Here is a 19,129-nt window from a genome sequence, read left to right on the forward strand (position 1 = left end):
GCTGTGAGTTAATGTTTCACTTGTAAAAGGTTATGGATTACNTTTAGTCATGTATATCATGCGTGTTTTTGCTTTTGCTTTTGTATCGCATTAAAAAGACATCAGAATGAGCTGTGAGTTAATGTTTCACTTGTAAAAGGTTATGGATTACACTCAGCTGGTTTCTCAGGCTGACACAGGGTTCATGATTAGAAGAATGAAAACAAACATGAATTGAAAATGTCACTAACCTTTATTGGGCTCTGAGAATCCCAGAGCCTGCATGACAGGAGGTTTTCCTGTTTTCAACAGTATAAAGAAGATTGAAACAAAACAGCACGGATCTTGGCTATTTACATCTTTTAATGAATGCTCTTCACGTTTGGGTTCCTTTGTCCGTCTCCCAGTTTTCGAGGGTTTAGCTGTGAAAAGTGTGGATGGTATCACATACTCTTATAAACCATGAGCAGACATCTGTCTAGGATGCTTTTTCCTCCAAATTATGCTCAGTGTAAAGGGCATCTATACAGCTGTGCATGTATAAGGTAGCCAATTATCTATTCTCAATGTTCCTTAGCACCGAGTTGGAAAGTATTTTCAGATATACTATGTAAGAAAGGATGTGTGTTTAAGTGGGTGTGTGCTGAAGGGATATTTAAGATGAGATCTAACATCTTCCACGTGATGGAAGGTTTGAATCTGGTTGTGTTGTCTTTGAAAACCTTTTGTGATTGGTAAACAAATGTATTCACACCGTAGGTCCCAGACCCTCATCAGACTAGAGGGGGGAAGTAAAACAGACTTAAATGGTCTGTTTATATGAATTGTAGAGAGTTTAGAGATTAAACTGTGATCCAGGATATAGCACATCTGACCAGCAATAACTTGTTCAAGCTTTCAGTTTTTTTTTTTTTTTTTTTAATATTTTATTTATTTGCTTGACAGAGAGACAGCCAGCGAGAGAGGGAACACAGCAGGGGAGTGGGAGAGGAAGAAGCAGGCCCCCAGCCGAGGATCCCGATGTGGGACTCAATCCTGGAACGCCGGGATCACACCCTGAGCCGAAGGCAGACGCTTAGCGACTGCGCTACCCAGGCGCCCCGAGCTTTCAGTTCCTATTAAGATTTAATATCTTTGTTTCTTTACAGTGACTTGGGCTTGGTTGTTCTTGGCTTAAATATGAATAACCTTACAGTAAGTAAAACGTTAGTCTGTTTCTTTCTGCCTTAATTTCTCTCCCTGTGACTGGCTGATCTGGCACACCTTGTGACAAATTGTGCTATACTTTTCACTGATTTGTAGGTAATTTGAGAAATACTCCAGAAAGATCACTAGCGAAATCTCAAAATAAAACATATCCCTTCATCTGAACTGTGCATACATAGAGCATGAAAAATTTTAGACTTTTACAAATGCATTTACTTGTTCCTGAATTAAAATGAGTTCTATGGACCCATGCTTAGTCCTAAATACTACTATTTCAAGGTGTAACTCTGGTCTATATGGATTTAATAACATTCTTTGGCAGTGTATAAGTATTTGGGAAGCACAAACCTGAGCTTTTTATTCTCACTTTATCTAATTATATATTGTTCTTTTAATACAGAATTTGTTTTACTTTTTAAAAGATCAAAGGATTCTTGTGGCCAGAAAACATTTCCACTTAAAAATATGGAGCATTTTCTATTTTTATTTAAAAGTAGTCTTAGTAAAATTGTATCTAATTAATAATAATATGATAAAGCAAAACTTATACCCAAAGATTGAGCATTAAGACCAGCTTTATTTTTAAGCATAAAGTTAGGAAGCTTACTTGGTGGAAAGAAAGTTACTATTAATGATACTACTTTTTACTCAGAAGTGATAATTTTGTTATTTCTGCAATTTAAAAGATCCATGCCTATAACATTCTTTTATTTCACAACAGTGAAGTAGGCTTTTTAAACTTAAAATCATATTTCCCATCTGGAAAAATGTAGTTTTTTCAGGTAAAGCAAATTAATTAGGTTTCAATCTGAAGGATTGTAGGTCAGGAACTGGGCTCTAGTTTTAACCTTGTGCTTGATGACTTATGTAACTTTGTATCCCCTTTGTATCCCCTGTATCAGTCAGAATAGTCTAGGTTATACTGCAATAACAAGTAAGTCCTAAATCTTAATAGCTTGAAGTAATGAAGGTTTAATTCTTATTCACATATTCAGTAAGGATCAGTTGTGAACTGTGTTACATCATTGTTGTTATTGTCCTAATGCTAGAACCTTTCTTGATGGAATAGCCTCCATCTGGAACGTTGGCCATTGCCAAGGCAGAGGGAAAAGAGAATATGAGGAAGCACCATACTAGTTGTTAAAGCTTCTGCTAACACTGTTGGCCAACACAGGCCAATCTAGCTTCAAGCATCAGAGAAGTATAATTGCACCACTTCACTGAAGGAGGAAAGACACTGCTACCTATTAATAGTCTTACGACTACCATATACTCTCCCCGTCTACTACCCTATCTTTATTTACTTATAAATGTTATCACGTTATAAAGTAATATACTGAAAAAATTACTAAAATTAGAAGAAGCTCCTTACAACCCTATTACCCTTACAAATCAAACTGTTTTATTTGTTCAAGTTTATTTAAATGCCTTGTCAATGTACGTAATCTTTATGTAGTTATATTGATTTCTTCCTGTTTGTGTTGGTTGGACAAAGTTACAAATGACTTTAAATGCTAGTGAGTGTCATCGTGGAGGTTTCTTTAAATCTTATGTTGCAATGGGTTTCTAGCCTGTCTGTAGCTATAATATCTTAGTTATAATTTTGAATAATGAAACTAATATAAAAGAGAAGTTGGAGATAAGTGTGTAAGATGATAACATATATGTGGAATATCTTGAACTACTTTACAGAAGATTTACAGAAGATTTCATAGTAGTTAAAAATATTTTCATGTGTATGAGTATTATGATAGACCCAGATGGTTTTTAAAAAGAATCTGATGTGAGGGGCGCCTGGGTGGCACAGCGGTTAAGCGTCTGCCTTCGGCTTAGGGCGTGATCCCGGCGTTATGGGATCGAGCCCCACATCAGGCTCTTCCGCTATGAGCCTGGTTCTTCCTCTCCCACTCCCCCTGCTTGTGTTCCCTCTCTCGCTGGCTGTCTATCTCTGTCGAATAAATAAATAAAATCTTTAACAACAAAAAAAAATCTGATGTGGGCCTGTTTTCCTAGAATTTCGTTTAAATCATATCATATTTCAGTTAAATTGTATTATTTTCAATATAAAACCTTATATTTAGGTTCTTTTATTTGGGATGTGGAAGGGGATTACAGGGCTTGATTATGCAGGGCTGTGCAAAGCCAGGATTCTGTGAGGAGGAGAGCTAATGAATGAGAGGGTACAAATTATTGTACAATATATCCAATTTAAAGCTTTAATTTTCAAAGTGTGGTCATGAAGTGGTACCTAGGCTGATTTTCTTTAGTATTAGTGTTTGTAATAGTATTATTTTGCTAAAAACCTTGACTTTTGTAATGAATAAAACATTTATCTGTGATAGGTAAAATAAAGCTCATTGGGGGTCTTATCAGTAGCAATGCCGTTTTTTTCCCCTACAACTCTTTCTGGAGAAGTTGTTGGGAAGTAATACTAATCATGAGTGGGTTTGGGTGGTCCAAGCAACATTTGTATCCCAGTGAAGTGGTGTTTCGATGGAAGGTATGGAAGTTTGGTAACCATTGATTTGTACATCCCTGCCCTTTCTTAACATTTTTAAGCGCTGCATCCCCAGTGCCTAGAATAGTACCTGGTACCTAGTGGACATTTAATAAGTATTTGTTGAATGGGTGAATAACTAAAGGTTGAAGTTAGAAACTTTCTTTACTTCATGTGGAAACTAAGAGATTTTTGTTTTAGAGCGATACTTTTGTCAAATCAATGTCCAATATCAGCATCATTGGGGAGTCATTGCCCTGGACAAATTGTTGCCTAGAAAGATGTTAAAGTGGAAAAATAGATCGTACTGCAGTTTTCAAGGAAAAGCAGTGATAAATGGGCTTTAAAAATTTTTTCATTGTCCACACCCATTAGGATGGGTATAATAAAAAAACAAAAACAAAAAACCGGAGAAAATGACAAACATTGGCAAGAATGTAGAGAAATTGAAACCCTTGCTCATTGTTGATAGGAATATAAAATGGCATAGCACTGTGGAAAATGGTATGGTGAGTCCTTAAAAAATGTAACAGAATTACCATATGATTCATCAATTCCACTGCTGGGCATATTCCCAAAAGAATTGAAAGTAGGGACTCAAACAGATATTTGTACACATATCTTCATAGAAGCATTATTCATTAACAGCCGAAAGATGGAAGCAAGCCAAGTGTCCATTGATGGATGACTGGATAAGCAAAATGTGGTGTGTATACACAGTGGAATATTATTCAGTCTTAAAAAGGAAGGAAATGGCGCCTGGGTGGCACAGCGGTTGGGCGTCTGCCTTCAGCTCAGGGCGTGATCCCGGCGTTGTGGGATCGAGCCCCGCGTCAGGCTCCTCTGCTATGAGCCTGCTTCTTCCTCTCCCACTCCCCCTGCTTGTGTTCCCTCTCTCGCTGGCTGTCTCTATCTCTTTCGAATAAATAATAAAATCTTTAAAAAAAAAAAAAAATAAAATAAAATAAAATAAAAAGGAAGGAAATTCTGACACATGCTGCAACATGGATGAACCCAGAAGACATTACGCTAAGGGAAATAAGCCAGTCACAAAAAGACAAATCATGTATGATTCTTTTATGTGAGCTACTAGACTAGTCCCATTGATAGAGACAGAAAGTAGGAAGGTGAGTGCCAGGTGCTGGGAAAGGTGAGAAGAGAATTATTATTTAATGGGTACAGAGTTTCAGTTTGGGACGATGAGTGTGAGAGATGGATGGTGGTGTGATGGTTGACAGCAATATGCATGTACTTAATGCCACTGAGTCATACGCTTGAAATTGTTAAGAGGATAAATGTTATGTATATATTTTTCACCATGTTTTTTTTCATTGTTAAGGTTGCCAATGACCTCCATGTGGCTAAATGCAATCAATGATCAGTTCTTAGTTTTACCATCCTGGGCCCAGCAGCATCATTTCACACAGATAATGTTTCTCATTGAAATACATGAAATACATTCTTCATTGGGCTTCCAGTGAATCACAGTATCTTGGTTTTGTTGTTTTTTCATTTTGTTCCCTGTCTCACTGACTAGTCCTTCCCAGTTTTATTTGCTGTATCCTCATTTTACTGATACCAGTGTTTGAGTGGGCCTCTTCTCTGTGTGTCTAAACTTGCTCTTTAGGTGGTCTCGTGAGTTGAAATATCATCTATAAGCAGATGGCCCCTGCTTTTCCCCTGACATTCAGACTCATGTAGATATTTTTAAAAATGATATCTCTGTTTAGATGTCGATAGGCATTTCAAATTTAACATATAAACAGAGCTTGATATTTTCCCCTCATAATCCTGCTTTCCACCCATTGTTCACCGTTTCTGTAAATGGCAAAACACTTTACCTGGTTTCATATGACAAAAAAAAAGTCTTGGAATTATTCTTGACTCTCCTCTTCTTTTATACTCTATCTAATCCACTGGCAAATCCTGTTGGTAGTTCTACTTTCAAAATAAATCCTGGATCTGACTGCTTGTGATCATTTGTACCTCTGGTACCCTGGTCCAGGCTACCACTGTCTTCCTCCTGGGCCATCGCAGTAGTCTCTCAACTTTTCTCCCTAATTCTACTCTTGTCACTACTTCCTGCCCCAAGTTTATTCTCTACGTAGGATCCCTAGTTCTTGAAAAATCTAAATCTGATCATGGCAAATCCTCTGATTCTTCTGATCTCACTTAGAGACAAGTTTAGGAATAAAGAATCTGATTCTTTTAGCAAAATATAGACATTCTTTTGTCAAGCAGAGTTTTGGTTGGCTTTGCTGTGTGACTCTTTCAGCCCATGTAGAATGATTCTCTGTGATGGAATACAATCCAGAATTCACAGAGAATGGGTATTTTGCCAATAAACGGTTTCTTACTCTCCTTTCCTCAGGTCACACATTTCTCTCAAGTGGTCTACTCAGGTGGTGATGATAAAGCTAGTAAAGAAAAAAAAAAAAGAAAATCACACCCCCTTCTTGTATCTTTCATTATTTTCAACCCAGTGCCAAGATTGGAATAGGAGCAAGGAGATGTTTATATCCCCTTTTGGCTTACTGCTCTCAAGTTAAAGAGTAAATTAATACACTTGCCAATGATTTTTTTTAAGTGTTTTTTAAGTGTTCTCTTAGTAGGTCCTTTTGAACCCTCAGTGTTTGGGTTAAGACCGCTTTACATCATGTTCCATCACTGACTTGCTTTTTCTCTCCAGGTTACTAAGAATGAGCCTGGGTCATCATGGTCTCTGTTTCTCTTACCTTCTGAGGGCCTTGTACATCTGAGAGATGGGGTAGCAACATCTGAACTAGGGCCGTTGAAAATGAACCTTCTCGGGTTATTTCCTGGCTTATCACTTCAGGTGCTCTCTGCAGCATGCTTCCTGGTATTTGATTCCAGTTTGTTTTAAGTGTCCCCTATAATTGGACATACATCTTATGAATAGAGAAAATAGTTGTTTTGGAGCTTGTGGGGACAAGTCAGTTAACCACCCCCAGCCATGCCTGGTGCCTTCGTAGTGTGAGCAGGGAACTGAGACACTTTCAACTCCTTCTCCCAAGAATATGCCTCCACCACATAGCCTAAAAAGTTAGTTACCTCGTTAGTGAACCGTATGTTAAATCTGTGAGAAGCAAAGATTGTAATTTTTCTGATACTTGACAGAGTGGCTTCAAAGCAAATCCAATGGTATCTTTTCTGCATTCGTGCTCCTATTTCAGCTATTTGACAGGAGTGCAATGTCTCCTGATTCGTCCAGGTTGTATTTCAGAGAGAAGCTCTTTTTCTTTGCAGGCTGTAAACTGGATTCCCCAAAGTGCGGAAAGCACTGACCTAGTTTTTCTTTGCGCTCTTGTGACCTTTGAGATGAATTTTCTCGACGTGGGAGCAGAGTGTGACAGCATCTGTAGATGGAAAAGCCTCGCTGGCACTCTCAAAATGGCTTCTAGGAGTGTCCCAATGTCTCAGTCTGACTCACCAGCTGCCCACCGCTGTTCTGAAGCTTCCAGCACCTTTAAATGGTGCTAATTATTTGAATATTGCTTGACTCCTTCCAACCCCTTTAGGTCTTGGAAAAAAAAGAAAAGATACGATTTTATTGGTGGTCAGGGTGGCTAAGTACACACCACTGGAAAATGACGTTCTCTATTTTCTCAGCCGAGGCAAGCCATTAACGAACAAGCTTTCCATATACTTTTCCCCAAATTTAACCTGGTGGGACCGTGCCTGGCCCCAGCTAAATAGTTTGTGTTATGCTCTGATATTCTGGGAAAAAAGGGAAAATATTCCAGCAAGGAATCCAAATATGGTACATAGTTGTTTAGACTAGCCCTAAAATTCTAAATCTAGGCGTATCCTGGAACGATATGGCACTTGGTGATTTTGTGATGTTTGTACATTTTTATGCCCTTTCTGCCTCATTGCTTTGGCAAATACACACTGGACTAAGTCTAGCTTTGTGTGCTTCCATTATTTTATCAGTGACAATTGACTCAGAGTTTTAGTTTGAATATTATGAGGAATTCCCCTTGCTCTTCTTGCTTGAAAAGGCCCCTGTTATCTATTGTTATCTATTATGAAAACTAGAATTCTAGTTTTAATGTTGTTTCCTTTCATTCATTCACGAATTTTAGTGAACAGCCTCTATGTACCAACCACTGGGCTTGTTGCTGGTGTTATACTTGCAAATGATGTCTGCACTTATAGAACTTACAATCTATTGGAAAACATACAATAAATAATTATTTTATACCCCTTATAAGGAGTCCTTCATGTGTTGGTTTAGATTTAACTTTTTTTAAAAAATGTTTTTCTCTTTTGTGTTTTCAGTTACTTTAATAAGACACAAATTTTCTTTTGAATTATAAATAGAAATCCTGTTCTATTCAAGTAGGGTTTATACATTTAAATTTGGCTTTTGATAAAGTTCAGCTAGAGACTGACTGTATTTACATGCTGTTGGAAATAAATATTAGAGGTTTGGTAATATAACAAAACTTGACAACTATTTAGTACTTCTTTCTATAAACGGAAAATACTCCTCATTCTTATAAGTATTTATTGAGGGATTTATTTGTGCGTGTCACTGTGCTAGGGGATGCACTGTAGGGGATGCATAAATATTATCTGCAAAATGCTTCCTATATAAACAGTGATGTAAAACATGTAAAAAATAACCATAATATAAGATAATCTGTGATAGATTTCTTAAGAATGAACAAAAGAACAATTAAAAGATCGGAGGAAAGAGAGGTTTCCGTTAGAATACATGAGTGATCGAGGAAGCTTTATGAAAGGGTTTATGTTTCAATTAGTTTTGAAGGATAGGTGGACTTAATTGTAAAAATCCAGTTATGACAGCTCATTTTTAAACACTTTGAGCGCATATATATAAAATCATAAACAAGAACACAAACAGCACAGCTGAGCGCCTCCCGGAGGCCTGCGTGGAGGGGAGCACGCGCCATCTGAGGAGTGACAACACCCCTTTCCCTTTTCCTTCTCTATCCCCAGGGGTGATGGTCAGGCATCCATTGCACTTGTCCCCCCCCCCCACCCCCCAATAGAACTGGCTGTTCTGGAATGGTTCCCTGCCTCACTGAGCTGGGGAGTGGTAATCTGTTTTGTTGGAATGTTGCCAAGCTACCAGGTGTAACTGAGAAGGAAAACGGATGACACAGCTGTAAAAAGTACCAAGGGTTGGGTTGGGTTGTGTGGGTAGGGGTGACCTACATTTCTCCCACGTGGTACAACAAAAGGATCTGAGAGTATTGCTTGGATTGAATGGACATTACAGAGGGCCACTGGGCTTAAGCTGGCTTGCTGCTCCCCAGCCACTCCTGATGACTGTTCGCTGAGCACGGGAACCCTTGAGGCAAAAAGGCCATGGGTGGACTGCTGAGGCGAGGCAGGGCCTGACAGGGGATGGCCAAGTCAGACTTCAGACAGATGTCCCACGTCATGGCACTGCGCAGAGGCCCCCAGAGATCCATGAGCACACCCCACAAGAGAGCTGGCATTTGACTCCAGTCACAGAGGTAGAACTGTGATCCAGTGAGGTTCAGTAACAGGAAAAACAGTGACAACCCACACAGAAGGAAAGGGGTTCATTTCCTCTTTCCTCCTTGCTCAACTCAGCAAGGTAAGCAATTGGAAGAACTGGTGTGAGGGTGTGGTACACAGCTTCTCCCACACCAGGCTTCCAGAACCAAGTCTAGCCAGCACTAGGGAAGAAGGGAGAGAGAGGGGCGGAAAAAAGTGTCTGGTGGAAGGAAGGTCTTAATGTGGAGGAGAGAATGGAGTTTTATGAGGATATAGGAGTCTTGAGAACCGGAATGAGAGTGTTGTAATACTCAAAAGGGAGTGAACGTTTAGGGGATTGGGCATAAGTATCTTCGGATGAGCACACCACCCAGTGCAAAAGGGTGTGGGACAGAGGACTTCACCAAGGAATCTGGGGTGGGGGATGGGAGGGGGGAGGAAGGGTGAGGGAGGGAAAAGGAACTGGGAATTAGAGAGGAAATAAGATTGCTCCGAGGTTGCTGGTTGTAGGGCCAGGTGGGGGCATGAGCCTTAACCTTGCTGTTCTCTATACTCTGATGTGTGTTGGAAGAACTCTAACAAAAAGCTTAAAAATATTGGTCTTAACTTACTTTAAAAACCTGGTTTTTAGAATACCTTATGTTTGGATATATTTGATCCATTTTTTATTTTATTTGCAATTTGTAAAGCATCGTGATTTTATCTTCTAAAATTCTTCTTCAGAGGCGCCTGGGTGGCTCAGTGGGTTAAGCGGCTGTCTTCAGCTCAGGTCATGATCCCAGGGTGCTGGGATCAAGCCCCACCTCAGGCTCTGAACTCAGCAAGGAGGAGTCTGCTTCTCCCTCTGCCCTTCCCCCCAGCTCTTGCTCTCTGTCTCTCAAATAAGTAAATAAAATCTAAAAAAAAATAAAATAAATTTCTTCATATCTATCTTCACTTTTATATTCACCTTTACTTTTTTCTTCCACATTTAGAAATCTGTTACTTTTTAATATATTAATAGAGTCCTATTCTTCTTTACATTTCTGAGTTTCTTATTTCCTATTCTTGATATTTCAAATATTTTCTAAGTTTTAATTACTCTAAGCCTTTATTCTTTTTATTCTTCCTACCCTTAACTGTTGCTTTTTATTTGTCTCTCTTTCTCAATGGTTTACATTATTGATTTCAGTCTCTATTTTGTCATTCCTAACGTTCTCCTTTACCAGGTTTTTTTACTGCAGATTTTCATCATGTAAGCAGTAACTATAAACAGAATTGAATGGAGGTCCTGTCACCATTCTCCCCACAATCAAAATCCTCTGTGTCTCTCCCTCCCCCCTTCCACATCGTGTCCCACCCCCCACTCTCCTTTTAGTTTTCCAAAAATTATTTAGGCTAAAAGTATTTCCTAAAAATTTTGCTAATCTTATTATACAGATCACGTTATTGATTGGATTAATGTTGTGAATTCGTCTATCATACAACAACTGATCTCTGCAGGTTTTCTAAAATATGCAGTCCTGCCACATCACCTTTGGCAGTTTATGTCACTATATAATAGTTCGGTGTGTCTTGGACTCAAAGATCTGGTCTGATCCTGGCTTCTGTTGAGACCCATTTTGAATATTATTGCTATTCAGACCATAGTCAGTTCTTAATTATTTGCAATAATAGAAGTCTAGAAGTAAGTTTAAAAATTATTATTATTATTATTATTGTATTTTGATATGTGTTCATGCTCATATGGTTACTTCTAATATTCTCTTCAAGTCGTTCTAAAGAGACCTGCCTCAAGAAACTCAGAAAATTCTTTCTTTTGCATTTTTTCACACTGTTTCCTTTTTTTATTATTATTACGTTTCCTTCTTTCTAACGCTTCGCTGTCTCTATCCCGAAAAAGTGGTTCTGTGTTCTTCGAAAACTTCGAGACCAAGGTAATTTTTCTGTTTTTAAAATTTCATTAAGGGTTATAGAAGACAAACAAAACTAACCTAAAACTTCAACAAAACAAACAATTAAGTATAGAACATAGGTAAAGAAAATGAGGTTTACTTGGAACCCGTCTCTACACAGGACAAACTGGGATCTTAAAAAGTTGCTGAAGACCTATCTAGCATGGTAGACCTTCTGAAAAAATTTAAATCAGTGTCCTACAAGAAACTAAATTTGTGTGCATGTGTGTAAAGGTTGATTTACTTGTAGGACTTAGTACTCTAAGAGTGGTTCAGTTTTTCAGCGACAGAGTCATAGTAACCAAACTTGTGATAGTTGTGTAGATACAGTATTTTATTAATCTGCAGTAAGAAAAATGTAAGGGAAGGGGAGCACTCTCCTTGTAGAGCTACCTCAGAAGGCACCCAGAGTATTCATTTTCCTATGTTCCATCCTAGCCAGCAAGTTCTTTCTTTAAGGATATTATACCATTGATTAGCTTAAAGTCAGGTTTTAATTCTTACTATTTCTGGCCTATGAAGTGTTTTGTCTCGATAATACTTATTAGGTATATCTGATTCTTATGTACTGATTTTTAGTTAATTTTCAAGAATCTTAATTATGACCTTAAGTGTAGCCTACAATGAAAAAAATTATTACACTATGCTTTGCAATAATATATTAAAAAACATACATTATTTTATTTGGTCTAAGATGCTAAATGGAAAACTATGTAAAAATTATGAATGTATGTGTGTGTACACACACACACACACACAGATAACGTTTTTTTCTCATTACGATAAATGCTTTTAAACTCCCTTGATTGGGGTGTTTTGCAGTCTGTTTTTGACAAGTTTCGTTGAGTGAAAGATCCCAGGAAACACTTGTTGAGAGCATTAGTAGGTAATTGTACCCTGGGCTAATGTTCAGCTAAGACTTGATGTGTAAGTTCTACCACTCCACAGCATGGTAAAGGCTCCAGCATAGTTATGACATCATTTAATGACCTCCACTGATTATTTCACCACTTAAAATGTTAAGGTAATTCACAAATAATTAATGAGTGGATGCTTTCTAATTATGTAATAAGAAAAAAGTACCATTTATATTTTAGAAGTTGATGGTAAAGAGGTTTAAGATGATCAAAATTGTATTAAATTATAACTGTGATCACAACTCTACTAGAACAGACTCATTTCACGTGACAAAGGATACTGGTGGCCTCCCCATAGGGTGTTGTACTCCTACCCCAGCTACGCAAACGTTATTTGTAACTGAATTGCAATCAGCTCTAATAGTATAGTATCTTAAAATTTAAAAACCCTTGAAAAAGTAAAAAAATAAAATAAAATAAAACCTCTTTTATCTACAGTGATTTTTTTTTTACAGTGATTTTAATTAACGGAAAAATTATCGCGGAGCTTAGCACAAGGCCTATATACATCTGAGAGAGTCAGTGAAAATTTGTTGATGGATTAGACAGATCACTACACTTTATCTACTTACTGTCCAATGGCCCAGGTAGTCTGAAATTATTATTATTATTATAGTATTAGGCATTATAGGAACAACTAGTTTCATAGGAGGCAAAAAATATTCATCTTAAGGTTCCATGTCTCTGTGGAACACTATTATGTAGACAGATTAACTTTTATTTTTATTTACTTATTTACTTTTAAAGATTTTATTTATTTGAGAGAGAGAGAGCACAAGCAGGGGGAGTGGCAGGCAGAAGGAGAGGGAGAAGCAGGCTCCCCTCTGAGCAGGGAGCCCGATGTGGGACTTGATCCCAGGACCCTGAGATCATGACCCAAGCCGAAGGCACACGCTTAACTGGCTAAGCCACCCAGGTGCCCTGAAAGATTAATTTTTATATGTTATCTTCTCTCGCTGAAGGCAGAGTCTTGCCCAGTGCTGCTTTTGTACTGTATTTCACTGAAACATAATAAAAGCCACAGAACATTTGCGTACTGAAATGTGTGGTCACTCACAGTACTTTTATTTTTTTACTGTGAAAAGCATTTAAAAATAGTTTTTAAAATGATCTTTATATTTATGAAAAATGTCAAAAGGACCAAATCACGCACTCTAAAGTTTATTTATGTGTTTTTAGTAATCTCTACACCCAGCATGGGGCTTGAACTCACAACCCCAAGACCAGGAGTCTCCTGCTCTTCTCACTGAGCCAGCCAGGTGCCCTGCAAATCACACAAATCCCCCTTTTGCCTTTTTTACAATTAATATTTAACATTTTCATGCTCCATCATTGATAGCCTGCCTCACCTCAGAGGAGTGGATTGGGCCTTGCTAATGGAAAACCTCAGTGAATGCTCCCTGTCTGGAAGCCTCTTGCTTGTTTTTGTGTTCTCACTGTTGACCACCACATCCTTGCCACTACTTGTTAGCAGCCCCTCCATACTGAAAAGCAATCAGATCTGTTCTTGGTTCCCAAGCTTTGGTAGCTGCCATGGGGATCTGATCAACGAACTCAGAATCTCAGGTCTCAGATCTCAGAGTGTGGGCATTTGAGATGGCCCATGAGCTCCCCACAGCCGTGTAATGCCCCTCCCAAGCAACTCCTACTGGCCATTTCCTCTTAAGGGGCAGTTATATCAAAAACATTTTCCGTGTCAATGAATAACTGACCATAAACTCATGTAGCCTAAGCTAGGTCTTTTTTTAAAAAGGGAACCCAGGGGCACCTGGGTAGCTCAGTCCATGAAGCATCTGACTCTTGATTTTGGCTCAGATTGTGATCTCAGGGTCATGAGATAAAGCCCTGTATCAGTCTCCACGCTCAGCACAGAGTCTGCTTCAAGATTCTCTCTCTTCCTTTGCCCCTCCCCCCCACTCTTGCACTCTCAAATAAAATAAAATAAAACAAAATAAAATGAAATCTTTAAAAGGGGAGCCCAGAAAGGAATTTCAAACTTGATTTACATTAAACAGAGCAGATGTCCTTAAACATCAGCAAATCTTGCTGTAAGTCTAGTGCTTCCTCCTGTTTTCAACACTTAGAAACTCCAGGGAGCTTCTCATTCTTGCACCCTTAGTAGACCTTGCTTTCTCTCATCTTGCTATTACCTCCTTGGTCCCTCAATAGTCTCTTGCCTCCTTCCAGCTGGAATCCTCCAACAGCAACCCCTCTGTCCCACAGAGAGATTCTCTTCCTGCACCACTCCCCCTCCCCCCACAACTTCAACTCTGATTCTAGGGCGAATTTGTCCAGGGAAACATTTGTATGAGGTACAAAGATACAAGAATCTGTACGAGTTATGAGACAGAGAGGGGAGGAGGCTGGAACTCCCTCAAACAAATAATTTTTGTGTTATCACTAATCACATCTGTTTGGGCTTCAAAATGGTTTTTGTTGCTGTTGTTTTTCAGTGGATGCATTCTATGCCAGTGGGCCATAGTTTTAATGTTTCTCCTGTGGTTGGCCTTTTGTAGGAAGCACTACAATGAATATATTTGTGTTTTTGGGTTTTTTTCTTTTGATGAATTAAATAAGATAATATATGTAAGGTACCGAGCGCAGTAAATAATAGTTTTATTTTATTTCCTAGGATAAATTTCTAGGGTATTTATTATTAAAATGTATGTACAATTTAGTGGTTCTTTATTTGTAGGGTTACATTGCTTTCCAAAAGGGTTATACAACAGTTTTAGCCACATTTTAAAACATATGCAATCTAAGCAGTGTCAATGCCTCAAGTTTGTTACGAATGCCGGCAAGAATGACCTTTGCTCCTTTGTGTGTATTTACTCTTTCTATGAATTGTCTATTTATAACCTTGGCCTTGATGTTTTTCTTAAAAATAGCAATGCTACTGTCACTTACATTAGTTTTATTTTATATTAAACAAAACAGGACAATTTTTCCTATTTGAATGTCAGCTTTACCTTTTGTGACTTCTACATTTCAAGGATAGGAAAGTTCACATTCTCCATTGATCTGACAATCATTCTATTCTCCATCTGCTAATATTTCAGAATGTTATCTTTCTGTATTTATATCTCTAATCTAGCTGGAGTTTATTTTCTTAAATGGTGTTAGGTGAAAATCCATATTTTTGTGGAATTTTTATTTAATCACCCCAAACCCTTTGTTCCATAATTCTCACCTATTTATATATATATATATATATTTTTTTTTTTTAAAAGATTTTATTTATTTGACAGAGATACAGACAGCCAGCGAGAGAGGGAACACAAGCAGGGGGAGTGGGAGAGGAAGAAGCAGGCTCATAGCAGAGGAGCCTGATGTGGGGCTCGATCCCATAACGCCGGGATCACGCCCTGAGCTGAAGGCAGACGCTTAACTGCTGTGCGCCCCTCACCTATTTATAACATGCTCTTTTATAATGTATTCATGTTTAAACAGCATAGTTGGTATATTTTCAGTCCCTCCATTCTGTTTTACTGAGCACAATGTGCAAATGTACACTTGTTTTAATTCTTTTTGCTTTATAAATAGCTTCTATAGAAGTTGATTATATGTCTTTCTTGCTCTGATGTCTCCACTCAGACAAAGGCTGGACAAATTGTTCGTGGTTAGTGCCACAAGGCATGATTGTGTTGAATTGTTATAAAAATAAAGTTGTTTGGATTTTTATTTGTAACCAGACCTTGTAATAAATGTAATTATTATGATATATTTTATTTCCACAACCTCTCATGGGGGGTTTTGGGTGGGGGGTGCTTTTAAACACCGAAGTATCTCCAATCCTAAAAACTTCTCAATTTCTCTAGAGCTTATGGTTAGAACTACATAAAATTCCAGAAGCAACTGTGGCTTTCTGGTATTTGCCACCTAAGGGCCCTTTTGTATTTTTTTAAGAATTCCAGATTGTCACTCCACCCCCTTTTGGGTATTTTAGAGATAACCGTGTGTAAACATTTAACCAAATTTTGCTCAGAGAAAAGATTTATATATTTTGTCCCTGGCTTTAGATACTTCCTTTAGTGGTACCTTTAGGAAAAGGTAGAACACTGAGTATATACTTTCTCTCTTCTCTTTTCCAAGTTTCCACTGCAGTTATAGAATAAAGAATAACTTCCTAATTGTACTGGAAAACAGGAAAGGTGACACAGTGTCCATTGTGGATAAATGGAGGAAAATGTTCACTTCTATACACAGTAAGAGTTTAATTGCCTTAGTCATTATTTGGAAGGCAAATTTGGCTGTAGACACCAAAATTAAGATGTATCCTTTGAACTAGCAATTACGCTCCTAGGAATATGTATTCTAAAAATATTTAAACATATGCCCAAAGATGTATTTTTTAGGACATTCAACAACCTGAATGATCATCAAAAGGAAAATCATTAAGTAGATGCATGAATGTGTACATTCATATAGATGCTATTTGTATGATTATATTTTATGAACATTATATATACATAGGAGTGTATATATGGCATTAAAATGTTTTGAAAACATCATACTAAGTTCTGAGTAGGGGCCACCATGAGAAGGGAGTGGGACTTGGTTGAAGGGTTGTGAAGAAGTAAGATACACTTAAACTTGTTTTTGCTGTATACTCATAGTGCTATTTGAAAATTTTTCAAGTGAGCATCAAAAAACCGGATGATACGCACGAGGGTTCCTCTAGCTCATTTTGTTTTCCACGAATCTGACATCTCTCGCATTTCTCTTTGCTTATTCTGATTATGGATGATCCTATCTCGTGATTTTCATCAATCTTAAAATTAGTGTGACTCTAATTTTATGAGTAAATGGTTAGGATGACCTTTTTCTCTTGCTATGGTTTCTGAAAGAGTGTAGACCATTAAAAACATACTACGAGTTATTTGTTCTGCATTCTCTTGAGACAAAATGTTGTGCTAGAAACTAGGTCCAGTTTTTAAATACACAGTTGTTGTTTTAATATTTAAGTGTCTGCAGTACCCAGGATGCATTATCATATGTAGAATAGACATGTTGCGCATTCATTATTTCTACAGTACAAACTGAAAAAAACACACAGAATGGGGAACCAAAGAACGAGCAAACGTATTTTACTTATTATGATAATCCTTCTCAAGTCCTCTCTCCTGCTTTTGATCTAGGTGAAAGCAAGCTGGGAACATAATTAAACCAGTGCTGAGTGAGACAGGAGATAGGATGCACAAAAACCCCTGATCCTGGCCAACTAGATTTTGAAGTTGAAGTTAATTAAGAGCAATATACAAATAATCTTTGCAAATGGTGACATTTATAAATGCATTTTGAATATTCTGAAGCAGTTATGTAAATCACCAAGAGTAAGGCTCTAGGGGAAATGGAAAACATGCAGGCTCACCTTTTAATACCTTTTGGTAATGTTTTTATTAGACTTAATGTTTGCCAGGGGACCATGTATCTGGAGGTAATCTGATGACAGAAATGTTGTAGCCCTGTGAGATGTGGAGCCCTAGAGGAGGGGGCTGCCAAGAACGGGACCTGTCGGTCAGGGTCAATGACAACAATAACAAAAAAGAAACTGGTGACATTCTTTGTGGTTCTGGCGGGGGGGGGGGGGTTCTGAGCCTGCCCGCAATGGAAGAGGCAGAGCTAACAAGACGCCAAGGAATCAGCACTTGAAACAAGGGCGAGGCCTCCGTGCCCGTGAAGGTTCACTCCTCAGATAGGCTTTGGGAATGGGGATGACAAAAATGACAACCGTGAAGCTGTATCATTTAAGTGACATGCGACTTTCAAGGAATTTTCATTCATGGGGTATCGATAGGACAAGTAGAGGGCATAGTGGTAATTGCTGTTAATATATAGCTTGGGAAACAAATGCAGAATATTTAATGATTTTTCGATGATCATACAGTTGGCCCGTGGTAGAACAGGGAACTAATTCCGGTCATTCTCATTCATACTTTTATAAGATATCTGCAGATTTTAGGGGTAGCAATTTCTGGCACAGCTGCTCTAGAAGCAATTCCAATAACACGTGATATAATTTAATCATGAATACTTCCCAGCTCCCCTCTCCAAACATTGTCCTCTTGGTCCTTCCACATTTTTCCTCTTTCTCCTTTGTCATTGGCAGAGGCAGACTCCTTATGTAATAAGACCTTTTGCCATTTGCAACCACACGGATGGAGCTAGAATGTATTATGCTGGGTGAAATAAGTCAGTCAGAGAAAGACAAATACCGCATGGTTTCACTCATTTGTGAAATTTAAGAAAGAAAACAGATGGACATATGGGAAGGGGGAAAGAAAAAAAAAGGAGAGAAGGAAGCAAGCAGTAAGAGATTCTTTTTTTTTATTTTAATGTTTTTTTATTATATTATGTTAGTCACCATGCTGTACATCCCTGGTTTCTGATGTAAAGTTCGATGATTCATTAGTTGCGTATAACACCCAGTGCACCATGCAATACGTGCCCTCCTTACTACCCATCACCAGTCTATCCCATTCCCCCACCCCCCTCCCCTCTGAAGCCCTCAGTTTATTTCTCAGAGTCCATAGCCTCTCATGCTTCATTTCCCCTTCTGATTACCCCCCTTTCCTTATCCCTTTCTTCCCCTACCGATCTTCCTAGTTCTTATGTTCCACAGATGAGAGAAATCATATAATTGTCTTTCTCTGCTTGACTTATTTCACTCAGCATTATCTCCTCCAGTGCCGTCCATGTTGCAGCAAATGTTGAGAACTCGTTCTTTCTGATAACTGAGTAATACTCCATTGCATATATGGACTACAACTTCTTAATCCAGTCATCTGTTGAAGGGCATCTCGGTTCCTTCCACGATTTAGCTATTGTGGACAGTGCTGCCATGAACAGTAAGAGATTCTTAACAGAGAACAAACCGAGGATGGCTGGAGGGGAAGTTGGTGGGGGGATGGGCTAGATGGGTGATGGGGATTAAGGAGGGCACTTGTAGTGATGAGCACTGGGTGTTTTAGGTAAGTGATGAATCACTGAATTCTACTCCTGAAACCAGTATTGCACTGTATGTTAACCAAGTAAAATTTAAGGAAAAAAAAAAAGAAAGAAAAACAAAGACCTTTTAACTT

The sequence above is a fragment of the Ailuropoda melanoleuca genome, chromosome 20 (assembly GCF_002007445.2).
Source record: "Ailuropoda melanoleuca isolate Jingjing chromosome 20, ASM200744v2, whole genome shotgun sequence".
Lineage (NCBI taxonomy): Eukaryota > Metazoa > Chordata > Mammalia > Carnivora > Ursidae > Ailuropoda > Ailuropoda melanoleuca.